At 41.9% G+C, this 14,698-nt stretch overlaps 1 pseudogene; it reads left to right on the forward strand.

Annotated features, from left to right (window-relative positions):
• The first annotated feature begins 3,497 nt into the window (after positions 1-3,497).
• LOC142445621 (olfactory receptor 10V1-like) lies at positions 3,498-4,745 on the forward strand (annotated as a pseudogene).
• The last annotated feature ends 9,953 nt before the right edge of the window (positions 4,746-14,698 follow it).

A 14,698-nucleotide genomic window follows, 5' to 3' on the forward strand; every position in this document is an offset into this window, starting at 1 on the left:
TCACAGTTTCATTTTAGAGGCTTGTTTTCAGGCTTTTCAGACCCTAGTCAGCAGCACCACAGAATTTTGATCTGTTTTTACTTCCTGTCTGGATAGTCAGTGACACCCGACCACCGAGTCTTATTCTGGCAATGTAGTCCAAGTGCACAGAGACAAAGGGGTTCAAAAACATTTCACTAGATTTACTCAAGGTCTGGGTCGGTGGGGCTGGGGGGGATCTGATAACTTCAAAAATAACAAGAGCTAATTGATATGCTTCTATTTGGTGGGTAATTAACAGAATTGGAACTGACTGGAAGGCAACTGCCAACAACAGCAACAACCCCTTTGAATTCCATCATTTAACAAAACTCTATGGAGTCTTGAGGATTCTGATGAAATGGCTTTGTGCTGTCTCTCTCTAAGAGTCACAAGATGTTCTAGACAAGTTCCCTGCTGTCTCTCATTCTTAGCAATTTGGTAATAAACCCATAGAGTGAACGAGTCCTTACAAGAACCTTAGACTCCCAGCTTCCTCTTCTATGCATATGAAGTAAGGAACCCTTCATGCATGCATTCTTGTCTCATCCCCAGTATTCAGATGCTGTGAAAAGTGCTGGGTATATGATGGTCTTCACGAGATGTGAGAGTCACAGCCTGCCCTCTGTTTATCTTTGGAGAAAGTGCACTAGCGGGAAATATTTGTAGAATCCATCAATTAGAGTCCTTAGAATCCAGAAAGGTAAAGACAATTAATCCAAGTAGCATAAGAAGCTTCTGACGGGGTCACTGAAGTCCTGGTGGGACTAGATTGTTCAGGTTCAAACTGAAATAATGACAATTCCAGATGAACATACCAATACTTTTGTTCTAAGGAGATGATCAGGGACAGGAAGGCATGTAATTGCATCTAAAGACCTGAAAGGTGAGAACATTATAATAGGGACATTTACACCTTGTTATAGAAGCATTCACACAGGTAGAATCACACAGGACCACTGGCACAGTTTTCCTGTTCTGTTTTTGTCATCACTGATGGTAGTATTTAGCCTTCAATGAATACTTACCAACACCAAAAGCTATACAAACCCTTTGTAGCCATTACCTCACTTAACCTTTATAGCCACTTCATAAAATAGCTGCTCATATTAGTCTCACTTTCAAGATGAGGAAGCTGAAGTTCATAGGGATGAACTTGCCAAGATCCACACAGCTAATACGTGAGGTCTGCTCAACGTTAGTGCCCAAATTCATTACCGTACTAGACTTTACTGACAATGTTGTCAACCAACCGATCAGATCAATTGTCTTTCCAGTGGCTGACAACTGGTATGTTCAGTGCCTGTAAACCACAACTTCGATTCCAAATCTCTCTGAGCTTCTTTAAGGCTAAGCCATGTCTCACCCATATAATTTTGATTAGAAGCCACAGGACTTCCTCGGTAGTCCCCAGGCACTATAGGAACCTATAGACTCAATGGATTCGTAGGGACTCTGGATGGAATTCTCTTTATCCTCTCTTGGCTCATCATTAAGCTTCCCTTTCACATACACGAGTGTCTCAGCCTGGAGAAGCCAGTTGCTGCTTTATACTGAGTGTTCACAAGGAGACCCCAGCTGCACCATGGTCCCATAACAAGAATCAAAATGAGAAGATGTCTATGTAATAATCATTGATAAGTGTCCAGCCCAGGCTGCAAGGCGATTCCAACTATTCTTTGGGGATTCTTTATGGAAGAAAACTACCTCATCTTTGTCTTCAAAGCAGCCAATGCTTAACCCACTCTGTTGAGTGCTGCTAGCTAAATGCTAGCCTCTCTTCCAACTCTACTTCCCTATTAAGCTAATAAGTGAATTAAGTACCCTCGCTTACAAAACAGAGATATTGAGAGCTTTTTAACCTAGAAAACTAAATGAGATGATGGGTCATAAATAGGGTTGAAAAGTATGAAGTGGTATGTGAAAAGTTGCCCTAGAATTACTATGGGACATCCAGTACCTCCGCGAGCTTTATGCCCAGGTTACATTACTCTTCCTACACACACACCTGCACCAGTCGCCACTGTGTCCCTTCTGAGTCACAGTGACACCACGTGTGATAGAATAAAACTGCTCCATAGGGTTTCTAAGACTGTGAGCTTTCGGAAGTAAACTACCACGGCTTTCTTCCAAGCTGCCTCGAGGTGAGGTTGAACCACCAACCTCTCGGTTAGTAGTCAAGCTCTTGGCCTTGTTTGCTCCATGCCTACATGCACTGCACTCTAAAATATCCTCTCTTCCCAAGGCCTAAGAGAGATCTGGATTGATTCTGGAGCACGGCATCAGGTAAGGAGTTACTGATAGATACAAGATACAAAAGTATTACGTCCTAAAATAATTGACAGCCTCCACACTCATTCATCCAAACTCCCTTTTCATTTTCGTAGGGTACATTTCATTTAAGCAAGGGGGAAATGTTTACTTTTATGAAGGAGGGTCTTTGCAAGGCCCTTCAAATCCCACATCTCCAAATGGGCCTGGCTGGAATCCAAGTTGTAATGAACAAAACACAAGAAATTTTTGATAACTTTCTAGGTAGTAACAGTTCGGTCTAAAACTCACTGCCATTGAGTTAATTCCAACACATAGTGACCCTCACAGGACAGGGTATAAATGTCCCTTGGGTTTTCTGCAACTTTAAATCTTTGCAAGAGTAGACAGCCTCCTTGTTCTCTGGTGGAGTGGCTGGTGCGTTCAAACTGTGGACCTTGCGGTTAGCAGCTCAGTGACAAGCTCTCTGGCAGTGAGATAGGAGACTGTTATTAACAGAAGCATCTGAAACAGCATTCTGGTTGTTTAAATTCTCTGACTTCTTTGTATTAGAGGGTTTGGTGTAGCCTGCTCTGCCCTCAGCAGTCTAGGGAATGCCTTTCAGAGTAAAGCCCGGAGTCAGGCAGTAACCAGGCAGGGAATGCACATCAGTGTGGTCGCCTTCAAGATTCAAGAAGAGGGAGAGAGGAGATTCTCTCAACCAAGAAAACAATGTGATGTTTTGAGTACTGTATTATTTAAAGTAAAATTAATAAGCACTGATAAAACCCAAAGAGGAAAGTGTGTAGAACTGCTTGTCCCACAAGGTTTTCTTTTTGGCTGTGCTGTTTATGAACCAGATCACCAGCTCTTTCTTCAGCGGTACCATGGAATGGGTTAGAACCACTAACTGTTATGTTGACCCCCTCCTCTCCAAGAAAGTACTCCCATCCAGCTGCTTCTGACTCCTAGTGACCCTGTAGGCCAGGGAATAATTGCCACCTGGGCAAATGAATTTGGCACCTGTTCATGATTAGAGTTTATTCCAGCCATCACGCTTGACAATGTGAGTGAAGATGACAAGCAAGAGTGGGGGCTTGGCTGGCATAGTATAAATTCACCTCTCTAATTATAAAAGCTATAGGTGGTGAGCCTTGGCCATCACCTCCATCCTGAAGACCTGGCCCTTTCTTTTCTAACATACTCGCTCTTCTGTCCTAGGAGACCCAATGTGCCAATGTGGTTTTGTGGGGGATGAAAACCATACGGGTGAGATCCAGTTCCGCTTTCAGCCATTCTCACCCGTCCTGGAGGTGCAGATGTTCATTTATGTGACATTCTTCTTCATATATATTGGCAGTCTCATTGGTAATGCCACAATCTTTCTCACGGTCTGGGCTGAGCATTCACTCCACACTCCCATGTATTTCTTTCTGGCCAACCTGGCAATTCTGGAAATATTTTACTCTTCAACAGTAGCCCCTTTGGCCTTGGACAGCATCCTGACCATGGGGAGAATACCTATTTCTTTTGCTGGCTGCGGCACCCAAATGTTCTTCTTTGTCTTCCTGGGCAGTGCTGACTGCATCCTCTTGGGGATCATGGCTTATGACCGGCTCGTAGCCATCCGGGATCCCTTGTCTTACACCCTCATCATGAGATGGCAGCTGTGTGCCCAGCTGGTAGGGGGAGCTCTGGTCATGGGTTTCATTCTAGCCCTATTACTAACCAATTTCATTTTCCACCTGCCATTTTGCGGCTACAACAGAATCACTCACTTCTACTGTGATGTGCTGCCTATCTTGCGCTTGGCCTGCGGAGATACGCAAATGCCAGAAGCCATGATCTTCATCACCAGTGTCATCATCCTCACCATCCCCTTTTCCTTGATCTCCATCTCCTATGTCTTCATTGTGTCCACCATTCTGAGGATGCGCTCAGCAGAGGGAAGGCACAAGGCCTTCTCTACTTGCTCTTCCCATCTGACTGTAGTTCTCCTCCAATATGGCTGTTGCAGCCTCATCTATTTACGCCCCAGTTCTAGCTACAACCCAGAAATGGGACGTGCGGTGTCTGTTGTCTACACCTTCGTTACGCCCCTCTTGAACCCTTTGATCTACAGTATGAGAAACAAGGAGCTGAAAGATGCACTCAACAAAGTAATGAAAAGATACACATTGATCTAGGAAACGGTGGCTGTGGTAGTTAGGTTTATTGTGCCAACCTGGCCAATAGAGATATGTGAGATGAATCAGGTCATAGTTGGATTGGAGGGCAAAGAGATAAATGGCTCTGCAAGGCCCATCCCCCTCTCTCTTGCCTCTGGTGATCAGAGCGTGTTGGAGCGTGCTGCTGCATTAGCTAGTTCTTTGCCTCAATCTGTGAGCCAATTAGCTGTGGGTCAGGCCAACCCATGGATCATGTTACTAGAGCTGGAGGCTCCTTCGAGACCCGCTTCACCGTGCTACATCACTTGAGCTTGAGGCTGGTCGATCCTGTCACCTTGCATTGCTTCCATTTGATATCCCAACCAGGTCTGCTTTGCTAAGCTCCCGAGCTTCTGACTGTTGATGATGCACCCTCTGTTTGCTGCCTGTGGGCAGACTGTGCTTGGCTTGCCCAAGGGAGGACTCTGCTATCTGCTTCCTTGACCTTGGACCTGGCAGCCCACAGGAGTTGAAGGACTTCCAGTATGTGAACTGTTCCATTAAAGTGAGTTGAGCTGAGCCCTCTGCGCTGCTGTGTGGACTAATTAGCTGTTATATTCCTTCTCGCTGTATAAACCTTTCCTCGTAATCTACATAAAATAGTACATGTCCTGGCTTCCTTTCTCTAGAGAACCCTGCCTAAGACAGAGGGATTTCTGGACCTGTGGAAATGGTCAGAAATAATTCTTTAGAACATGACAAACTCAGGGATTATAAGGCCTAAATATTTAGGGAACTGGAATTTCTACTTTATCAAACCCAAATTCCTATTTCTAGCTCTCAATTGAAGTGTAAGTTCCTGAAAGGTTGATTTTTTTATCATTTAAAATGAGTGAGTAAAAGTTTAACCTGCAGATTCTCTTTAGGTTGTTTTTTGAGATCCCCTCCCCAACTATTTTGTTCACTAATCCACTCCCAAAGCCTAGAGCTAAGGTAGATAATCAGTATATATTTATCAATTATGCACAAATTCATTCATTCAGGTGAAAAAGAACTTTCCTATTTTTTGATGGAGCGGTTCTCAACTTATGAGCCACGACCCCTTTGGAGGTTGAATGATCCTTTCACAGGGTCACCCAATTCATAACAGCAGCAAAATTACAATTATGAAGTAGCAATGAAAATAATTTTATGGTTGGGGGGTTTTCCACAACATAAGGAACTCTATTAAAGGGTCACAGCATTAGGAAGGTTGAGAACCACTGCTTTGATGCCTTCTCGTAGTATGGTGTCAAGCAAGTGTGGGGATTCACAGCATCTAAGGCTCGTGGAATCATCAAAACCAACTAACATCACACCAGAGAAGCAGTTCCATGTGGTAAGAGTTGGGGGTGCAGCCCCCCACCACTAATCACAGGTTCATTATGCACAATTGTACAGTTGAGATATGAAAGTATATTATATTAAAGTCATTGAGCGCAGGAGAGATGAGATATTGCAATAATGGAGGCAGACACATTTCATAGTAGCATGCTCACCTCAGCCCCGCTTGGTGGTCCACATAGAGAGAGAAGGGAAGGATGAGGGGAAAGGGAAACGAGAGGAGAGGGAACAGGGTGGGGGTTGAGGGGGGAGAGAAACCAGCGAGAGAGGCTCTATTCCTAACCCAGGCTTATATACCTTTGGGGGGCGTGCAAGCTCACTAATTACAGGTAAAGACATATGTCACAAGAAGGGGTTGCACTATAGAGAATACAGTAATGGGAGGGGGTGATCTAGGGGTATCCACGCAATAAGAGGAGGGATTGGGGGTATACATGTGGCAAGATGGGTGGATCCTAGATTTCGAATGGCATCCATCTTAACTTTGGATGTCACAGAGCAGGTTTGACTGGTTCCCTGGCTCAACTGATAGAGACCATTATTCCTGCAGGGTGTGAACTCCACCTACAGGAACCAAGCTCATGGTCACAAGCCTCAGGGAGAAATAGTTCATTGTCCCCAGCAGTAGGGAGCGGGTCCTACCCTGTAGTCTGGTGACTAACTGCCTTCAGGGAGGTTGTCTGTAAGCAGCTGACCTGCCCCAACAGTTCCAATCTTCACATTAGGGCTAAATGAATTCAGTGTTTGACTAATATGGCCCCAAATGTTATAAATAACCAAATAGTCCTTGGCAGAAAATAAAGCTCCCCACCCCCTTTAAAAATTACTATTATTCGAGAGCATCCTGGGCGTCCAGTAAGTCCTCATAGAGGAACTGTGAGAGTGGCCCTGTAAGAGTCCTAATGATTCTTCAGATTCCCACTCAGAAACGTTTCTTTTTCTCCCCCCTATTGACTAAGCCTTGGGAATTGTTTGTCAGACTGAGCAGCGTTAAGAAGTTGTAAAGCCATAATACACAAGTATCTGGTATAGTCTGTTATTTTCAAAAGTGGAGTTGGTAAGACTTCAATGTCTGCACTAGTTTCTTCTCATTAATTATGGGAAATCGCAATAAAGACTGAAGAGGTTAAATGATTGTTTACCAGAAGTGATAGGAGAACTTCCTTTCTCCTTTCTTCCAGCAAGTGTGTTTCTGCTTTTTAAATGGCAACAATTTTCCATTAATCAATATCCTACACATCCATTACAGAAAAACTGGAAAATATCAAAGTAGACAGAAAAAGGCTTTTAAAAAGCATCTCTAATACCATCAATTAAAAGGAGCCTCAGATAATAATTGATTTGGGCTCTTTATATTTTATGTATAATATATTATGAAGTCTTTTTTTCCCCCAAAACCACTTTATTGGGCGGTAATACAGATATCATACCATTCCACAGTTCAATCACATCAAACAGTATTGTACCATTGCTACCACAATCAGTTTCCAAATACTTTCTTCCTTCTTGAACTCCTTGATATCAGCTCCCCTTTACCTCATCCCCACCTTCCCGACTGTACTCTCCAGGAACCCTGATTCTACTTATTGTTTCTATAGGTTCATCAATCCTGAGTTCCATATACCAAGAAACATAAAAACACCTAGCAAAGTTCAAAAAGGCTACCCACAATGACAAAACACAGAATAAACCCCAATAGGAACACACAGAGAGAGAGAGAGAGAGAGAGAGAGAGAGAGAGAGAGAGAGAGAGAGAGAGAATATTGAAAAGCAGATTAGACCCAAAGGGTATTAGAGAGGGGGAATCAAGTGACAAGGTTTTAACCATTCAAGTCAGGTTTATCATTTTAATCTCCTATCCTGCGTCATTATCTAACTTGTAACACAAACATTTGCCATGAAGAAGTAGCCTTCTAAAACATAATTTTGCCATCATGTACTTATTTCCCTTTATTGGCATTTCCATAGGGACTCATTTTTCTCTACTGTAAGCATGACTGTGATCCTTGCGTATGATTCACTGCATGTAGTCCGCTGACTTCATTAGAGTTGGAATATTTTAGACCCACTCCTAGGGACCCGCTCCCTGTTAGTATTTCAAAGAGACTACTTGCTTAAACTCACACAAATATTCATGGAAGCATTCACCGTATAAGAGCATCACCAGCGCTGCCATTCCGTCTTTCTTTCCCTTCTCTTCGTCCTGCTTGCTCTTGTTTCTCTCTTCTCGCTCATCAATTTGATGATTTCACCATGGCACCTCTTGGCCTTAATTGACATTGCTAAGTCCACCTTGCTACAGATTTCATAGCCTTTTAGAAACTATTTTATTAATTTTTCTAAAATCATTAAAGAATTTTAAAATTGGTTTTAAAGTCTTTGTATTTTATGCCAACATTTTCTCTGCAATGTGTGGGAGATATTCTGATGGTTAATGATTTTATGCATATACATTTGTTGTTATATATTTTTATTATGTAATTCAGTATTCAAATTTTTTCCTTTGTGACTTGCTCATTAAAAAAACAATTTTATTGGAGGCTCTTACACTTCTTAGTATAATCCATACATCATTTTCAAAATACTTTGTTTCTACTTGAGCCCTTGGTATCAGCTCATTTTCCCCCCTCACCCTCCCTCCCTCATGAAAACTTGATAATTTTTTTTTCATGTCTACCACCACCGTTATCTCTTTTCATTCACCGACTGGTCTGTTGTTCATCCACTGGGAGGAGGTAATATGTCGATCATTGTGATCGGTTTCCCCTTTCTCCCCCCACCTTCTCCTTCCCCTCTTGGTATCACTACTTTCATTACTGATCCTGAGGGCTTTTTCTGTCCTGGATTCACTGTGTTGCAAGCTCTTAGCTGTACCCACGTACATGCTCTGATCTAGCCCGGTTTGTAAGGTAGAATTTGGGTCACAAGAGTGAGGGGAGAGGAAGCATTAAAGAACTACAGGAACGTTATGTGTTTCATTGGTGCGACACTGCACCGACTGGCTCGTCTCTTCCTTATGACCCTTCTGTAAAGGGATATCCAACTGTCTACAGATGGGCTTTGGGTCTCCACTTCACACACACCCTTATTCACATTGATATGATTTGTTCTGGGTCTTTGATGCCTGATACTTGATCCCATCGACACCTCATGATTACACAGGCTGGTGTGCTTCTTCCATGTGGGCTTTGTTGTTTCTGAACTAGATGGCCGTTTGTTTATCTTCAAGCCTTTAAGACCCCAGACGCTATATCTTTTGATAGCCAGGCACCCATCAAATTTCTTCACCACATTTGCTTATGCACCCATTTGTCTTCAGTGATCATGTCAGGGGAGGGGGAACTTTCTCATTGTTATAGCAAATAAGTTCTAAATATTTATCCTAAAATCATATACATTTTCATCTACCGTCTTGTTCCTGCTGTTTTGATTATTTAAATTTTCACATGCAATAAATTTATCACTCAGAAATTTATTCTATGGATTTTCTTTAACTTTCTTCCAAAGTGGAGAGCCTATTGCCTCAGGATAACTAAACAAATCTTATTTCTTTATGTTGAACTGAGATATATTACTAAATGTACATTTATGGTAAAGTCTGTTTCCTAACAGTTTACTCGGTTCCATAAATTAGAGTCTATATCCCTTCACCAAACAACATCATTTGCATCATAGGTATTTTATAATACATCACATCAGAGTCTATTTATTTTCCTAGGAAATTTTTCAAAGTGAGAACATCTATAATTTTCCTTTAAATAGGCTATTGAGTTAGGTGGCAGTGTTAGGTGTCACCAGGTCAGTTCAGATAGCAACCCTAGCTACAACCAAAAGAAACATTGCCCAGTCCTCTACCATCATCACAATTGTTATTTTTGAGACCATTGTTGCAGCCACTGTGTCCATCCATCTCATTGAGAGACTTACTTCTTTACCAAGCATGATATCATTTCCCAGGGATTGGTCTCTCTCAATAACATGTCCAAAGGCTACTTGCTTCCAAGGAGCATTCTCATTGTTCTTCTTCCAAGAGAGATAAGTTTGTTCTTTTGGCAGTCCACATTACTACCACCATTCTTCGCCAACACCATAATTCAAATGCATCAATTCTTCTATCTTCTGTATAGATATTTCTAAAATGTAAGTATGTCCACACATTCTTTGATACACCTATCTTCATGAGAGGAAAGTTGGTTCCCCTTGTTTGGAGAGTGGGCCAAAGTGAGTGTTAGGGGTTGAGTTATGGCCCCCCCAAAATATGTTAAAGTCCTGTGAAGACAACTACCAAATTTCATTTCACACCCAGGGAATCCCTGAGTAGTACAATAGTTAAATGTCATTTTACAAACTGAAAGGCTGGTGGTTGGAGTCCACCCAGAGATGTCTTGATACAGGCCTGATAATCTGCTTCTGAAAGGTCACAACTTTGAAATGGAGGAGTTCCAGACTGCGCACACCAGAATTCACTTGGTGCCAAACAATAATCTGCACATATCACATGGGGAAGGTTGAAATGATCCCCCCAAAGATGTCCATGTTCTAATCCCTAGCACCTGGAATTCAGGATAAAGGGGACTTTGCAGGTATGGCTAATTTAAAGATCTTGAGATGGGGATATTATCCTGGATTATCAGTGTAGGCCCAGTGTAATCACAAGGGTCTTTAGAAGGAGGAGGCAGAATAATCAGAATGAACAATACGACAGAGGAAGCAGAGAGAGACTAAAAGCCACTCGACTGCTGGCTTTGGAGATGGAGGATGGGGCCACAAAACAAAGAAGCAGATAGCTCCTACTGATGATGAATTAACTCCATCCCTGTGTGAAACTACCCACTGGGATTCCTACGCAATCTTTATGGAAGCAAATCACCAGATCTCTTCTTAGGTGGTTTATGGAAGCTAGAAAAGGCAATCAACGGAATTCTTCCCCAGAGTCTCCAAAAGAAATGCAGCCCTGCAATGTTTGTCATATTTGACTTCCAAACATATCCCGACTCACTACCATGAAGTCCATTTGATTCACAGCATCCAGAACTAAAAGAGAAAAAAATGTTCATTGCTTGAAACTAGTCATTTTATGGTAATTTGTTAGATCAGCAATTTCAAATTCCAAAATTTCACTGCCATCAAGTCAATTCTGACTCATAGCGACCCTATAGGGCAGGATTGAACTCCCCCTGTGGGTTTTCAAGATGTGCTCACTAGTACTCCTAGTGATCCACTTGCAGCATTTTTGCTTCCTGTCCCAGCAACCCTATGTGCTTCAGGCCTGGAGATCTTAGTCCCAAAGGAAGGAACTCTCCCAACTGGAAACACAGCACAGATTCCACTGAACTGCCAACTGAGAATGCCTCCTGGCCATTTGGGGCTTCTCATGCCTTTGGATCAACTGGTTAGGAAGGGTGTCACTGTCCTGATTGGTGCTATCGATCCTGATTACCAAGGAGAAATTGGACTGGTGTTACATAATGGAGGTAAAGAATATGTCTGGAATCCAGGAGATCCCATAGGCCAACTCTTAGTGCTAACATGTCCTGTGGTTAAAGTAAATGGTAAGTTACAGCAACCCACTCCTGGCAGGACATATAATGACCCTGATCCCTCAGGAATGAAGGTCTGTGTCACTCCAACACGCAAAAAAAACACAGCCAACTGAGTTGCTTGCCAAGGGCAAAGGTAAAACAGAATGGGTAGTAGAAGGTAGTTCTATCTAACAGTTATGACCACGTGATCAGTTGCAAATTTTACAATTTATTTTCTTTATATGTGCTTCTTGAATATCTTTCCTTTGTTCATGGATGATGTATGATACCATTGGGCTGTGTTTTCATTTATATGTATGATAGATGTTTGATGTTGAGTATAAGTGTGATTTCATTAATGTCTGGAAATTATGTACGGCCTAAGAATTGTGTACAGGTGCCAAGTTGGCAAGGGGTGGATTGCGATAGGTTTGTTGTGCCAACATGGTCAATGAACACGTGAGGTTAATTGAAGGGCAGAGATAAATGGCTCAGCAAGCCTCCTTTCTTGTCTCTTGTTCCTGGATGATCGGACCAGCGTGCAGCTGCCTTAGCTTGTTCTCTGCCTCAATTTGCTAGCTGCACTCCCTGTGGGACACCTAACCCCTGGACTGTGTCACTGTAATTTGAGGTTCCTTCAAGATCTGCTTAACCATGCTACTGAAGTATACATCACTTGAGCTGGGACTGTCGGACCCTGTCATCTGGCTATTGGTGACCTGCCTTGCAGTTTGCTGCCTGTGGCCAGATAGCCTGAATTGCTCTACAGAGGACTACCCAGCAGCTCTCAAGACCTGAAGGACTACCAGTGTATTAATATACTTGGTCAGTTGACCTACATCTTGACCCAACCTGATTTTACTTTAGGTTCAAATATTTCTTGCTTGTTCCATGACAGAGATTTCTTCTCTGGCTTTTAAAATATTTTTTATACTTTTCTCACTCTTACTCTTTAATTTTATCTTGTTAATTTAAATTTATTAATTTAATTATTTTTGTTTCCTTTTTGTTTTTTATTGTTTCTGCTTTCCAGTTTATGAAGCACAGAAGGATGGATACACAGAGACAATAACTGATGCAATGGTTTATGGGGGACAGTGGGTAGAGAAGGTGAGGAGAACTGGGGAGAGGATAGAGAGGGTGAGGGGAAAATGAATGCAGGAGGGAGAGGGAGCATTAGAGCTTATTATGATTATGTTTATGAAATTCTTTTTAAAAGTGATTTAACCACTGAAGTGTATGATAGATCAATATTACACCAAGAAAACTACTGGTGGAAAAAAGGAAACCAAACTTGACCTATGGTTACCATGGGTATTTGTTTGGGGGCATTAAGTTGATGTTAATGGTGGTGGAATAATTTGTAAAAGGAGATCAATATTGGTTCTATTCTATAAAATGAAGTGTATAATCAATGATATGGAAATATATGTACAGAAGTTTTCAATTGGAAAATGTTTTGTTCTGCATATTTTGCCACAATTAAAAAATAATTATATCAAAAAATGAGTACAAAAAAAGAAAATGTTCTAAAATTGATTGTGGTAATGATTGTACAACTTTTCTTGAAATGAGTGAACTACTAAATTGTATGATGTGAATGAAGTGCCAATAAAACTTTTGGGGTTTTTAAAATCATATTATTGGGGGCTCATACAGCTCTTATCACAATACATACATACATAAAACACATTTGTACATTTGTCATCATCATTTGCAATACATTTTCTTTCTACTTGAGCTCTTGGTATCAGCTCCTCATTTTTCCCCCTCCTTCACTACCCTCCCTCCTTAACAAACCCTTGATAATTTATAGTTTTTCATGTCTTACACAGACTGATGTCTCCCTTCACCCATTTTTCTGTCCCCCACAGAGGGAGTTATGTATAGATAACTATGATCGGTTCCCCCTTCCCTGCTCCACCTTCCTCGTCCCCTCCTGGTAGCACTACTGTCCTGGATTCCCTGTGTTTCCAGCTCTTATCTGTACCCGTGTACATGCTCTGGTCTAACTGGATTTGTAAGATAGAATTGGGGTCATGATAGAGGGGGGTAGGAATCATTAAAGAATTAGAGGAAAGTTGCATGTTTCATCGGTGCTATACTGCATCCTGACTGGTTCATCTCTTCCATGTGACCCTTCTGTAAGGGGATGTCCAATTGTCTACAGGTGGGCTTTGGGTCTCCACTCTGCACTCCCCCTCATTCACACTGATATGATTTTTTGTTCTGGGTATTTGATGCCTGATACGTGATCCCATCGACACCTCATGATCACATAGGCTAGTGTGCTTCTTCCATGTGGGCTTTGTTGCTTCTGAGCTAGATGGCTGCTTGTTTGTTTTCAAGCCTTTAAGATCCCAGACACTATATCTTTTGATAGCCAGGCACCATCAGCTTTCTGTTTTTAAAACTGCTTTTAAAATTTTGCTTTAAAAGAATGCCATCAGCTGAATTAGAATCTCTGGGTTGGGGTCTAACAGTTTGCATTTTTAAAAAACCTCTTGCTATTTCTGATAGAGGTTGTAGTTTTAGAAGGGTACACTAGTAACCATGATATTGAGTCAATTGCACTCATACAGACCCAATGGGGGGAGAGTAGAGCCGCTCGTTTCTGAGGCTATAAATCTGTACCGAAGGAGACAGACTCATCTTAATCCAGAAAGGCAGCTGGGTTCAGGCTACCAACCTTTCAGTTAACAGCTCAACATGTAACCCACTGCACCACCAGGTCTCCTCAAGATGCACATTACTTAGAAATTCTTGTCTCACAAGAATTCAGAGCCTGTAAATAATACTGTTACAGCTTCTGGGAAAATGGCATACCAAAATAATGACAAATAAAGCTTGGTGTGCTGATTTTTTCTAATAGCTTCTCTTAGTTATCTAAAGCCTCTTCCAGCTCCTGGCATTTAATACAGGGCACTCCTTTACCACCCACTCAAACATTGCTCTCAGCAAAGGCATTTTTATTTCTAAAGAATCTCGTGTCCTCTCTATCTTAATAATGGGCCCAGTGCGCAGATTCCCAAAAATTATTCTCTTAAAGAGAATTTCACAATCTCCCTCATTAACATGTATTTATGAGAGAAAATGGGAATTTTGGTTGAACCATCTAAAGACGACTGTGGCTGTTGTGTTCTTTTTTGTCATCTTGTCTTACTATGCCTTGTTTTTTGTGCGTATGATTATTATCTCTGCAGGTCTATCTAGATAAGACAGGTTGGAAGAACAGTTTGGATGAGGAAATGAGACTGATGGTTCCGGAGGGACATGGGAGATGGGGATGTGGGGGTTGACCAGCCCAGGGACAAGGGAACAACAAGTGATCCAAAATTAGTGAAAGGAGGGTGTGAGAGACCTGGTAGGGATTCATCA

Source organism: Tenrec ecaudatus, chromosome 4 (assembly GCF_050624435.1).
Source record: "Tenrec ecaudatus isolate mTenEca1 chromosome 4, mTenEca1.hap1, whole genome shotgun sequence".
NCBI classification, from domain to species: domain Eukaryota; kingdom Metazoa; phylum Chordata; class Mammalia; order Afrosoricida; family Tenrecidae; genus Tenrec; species Tenrec ecaudatus.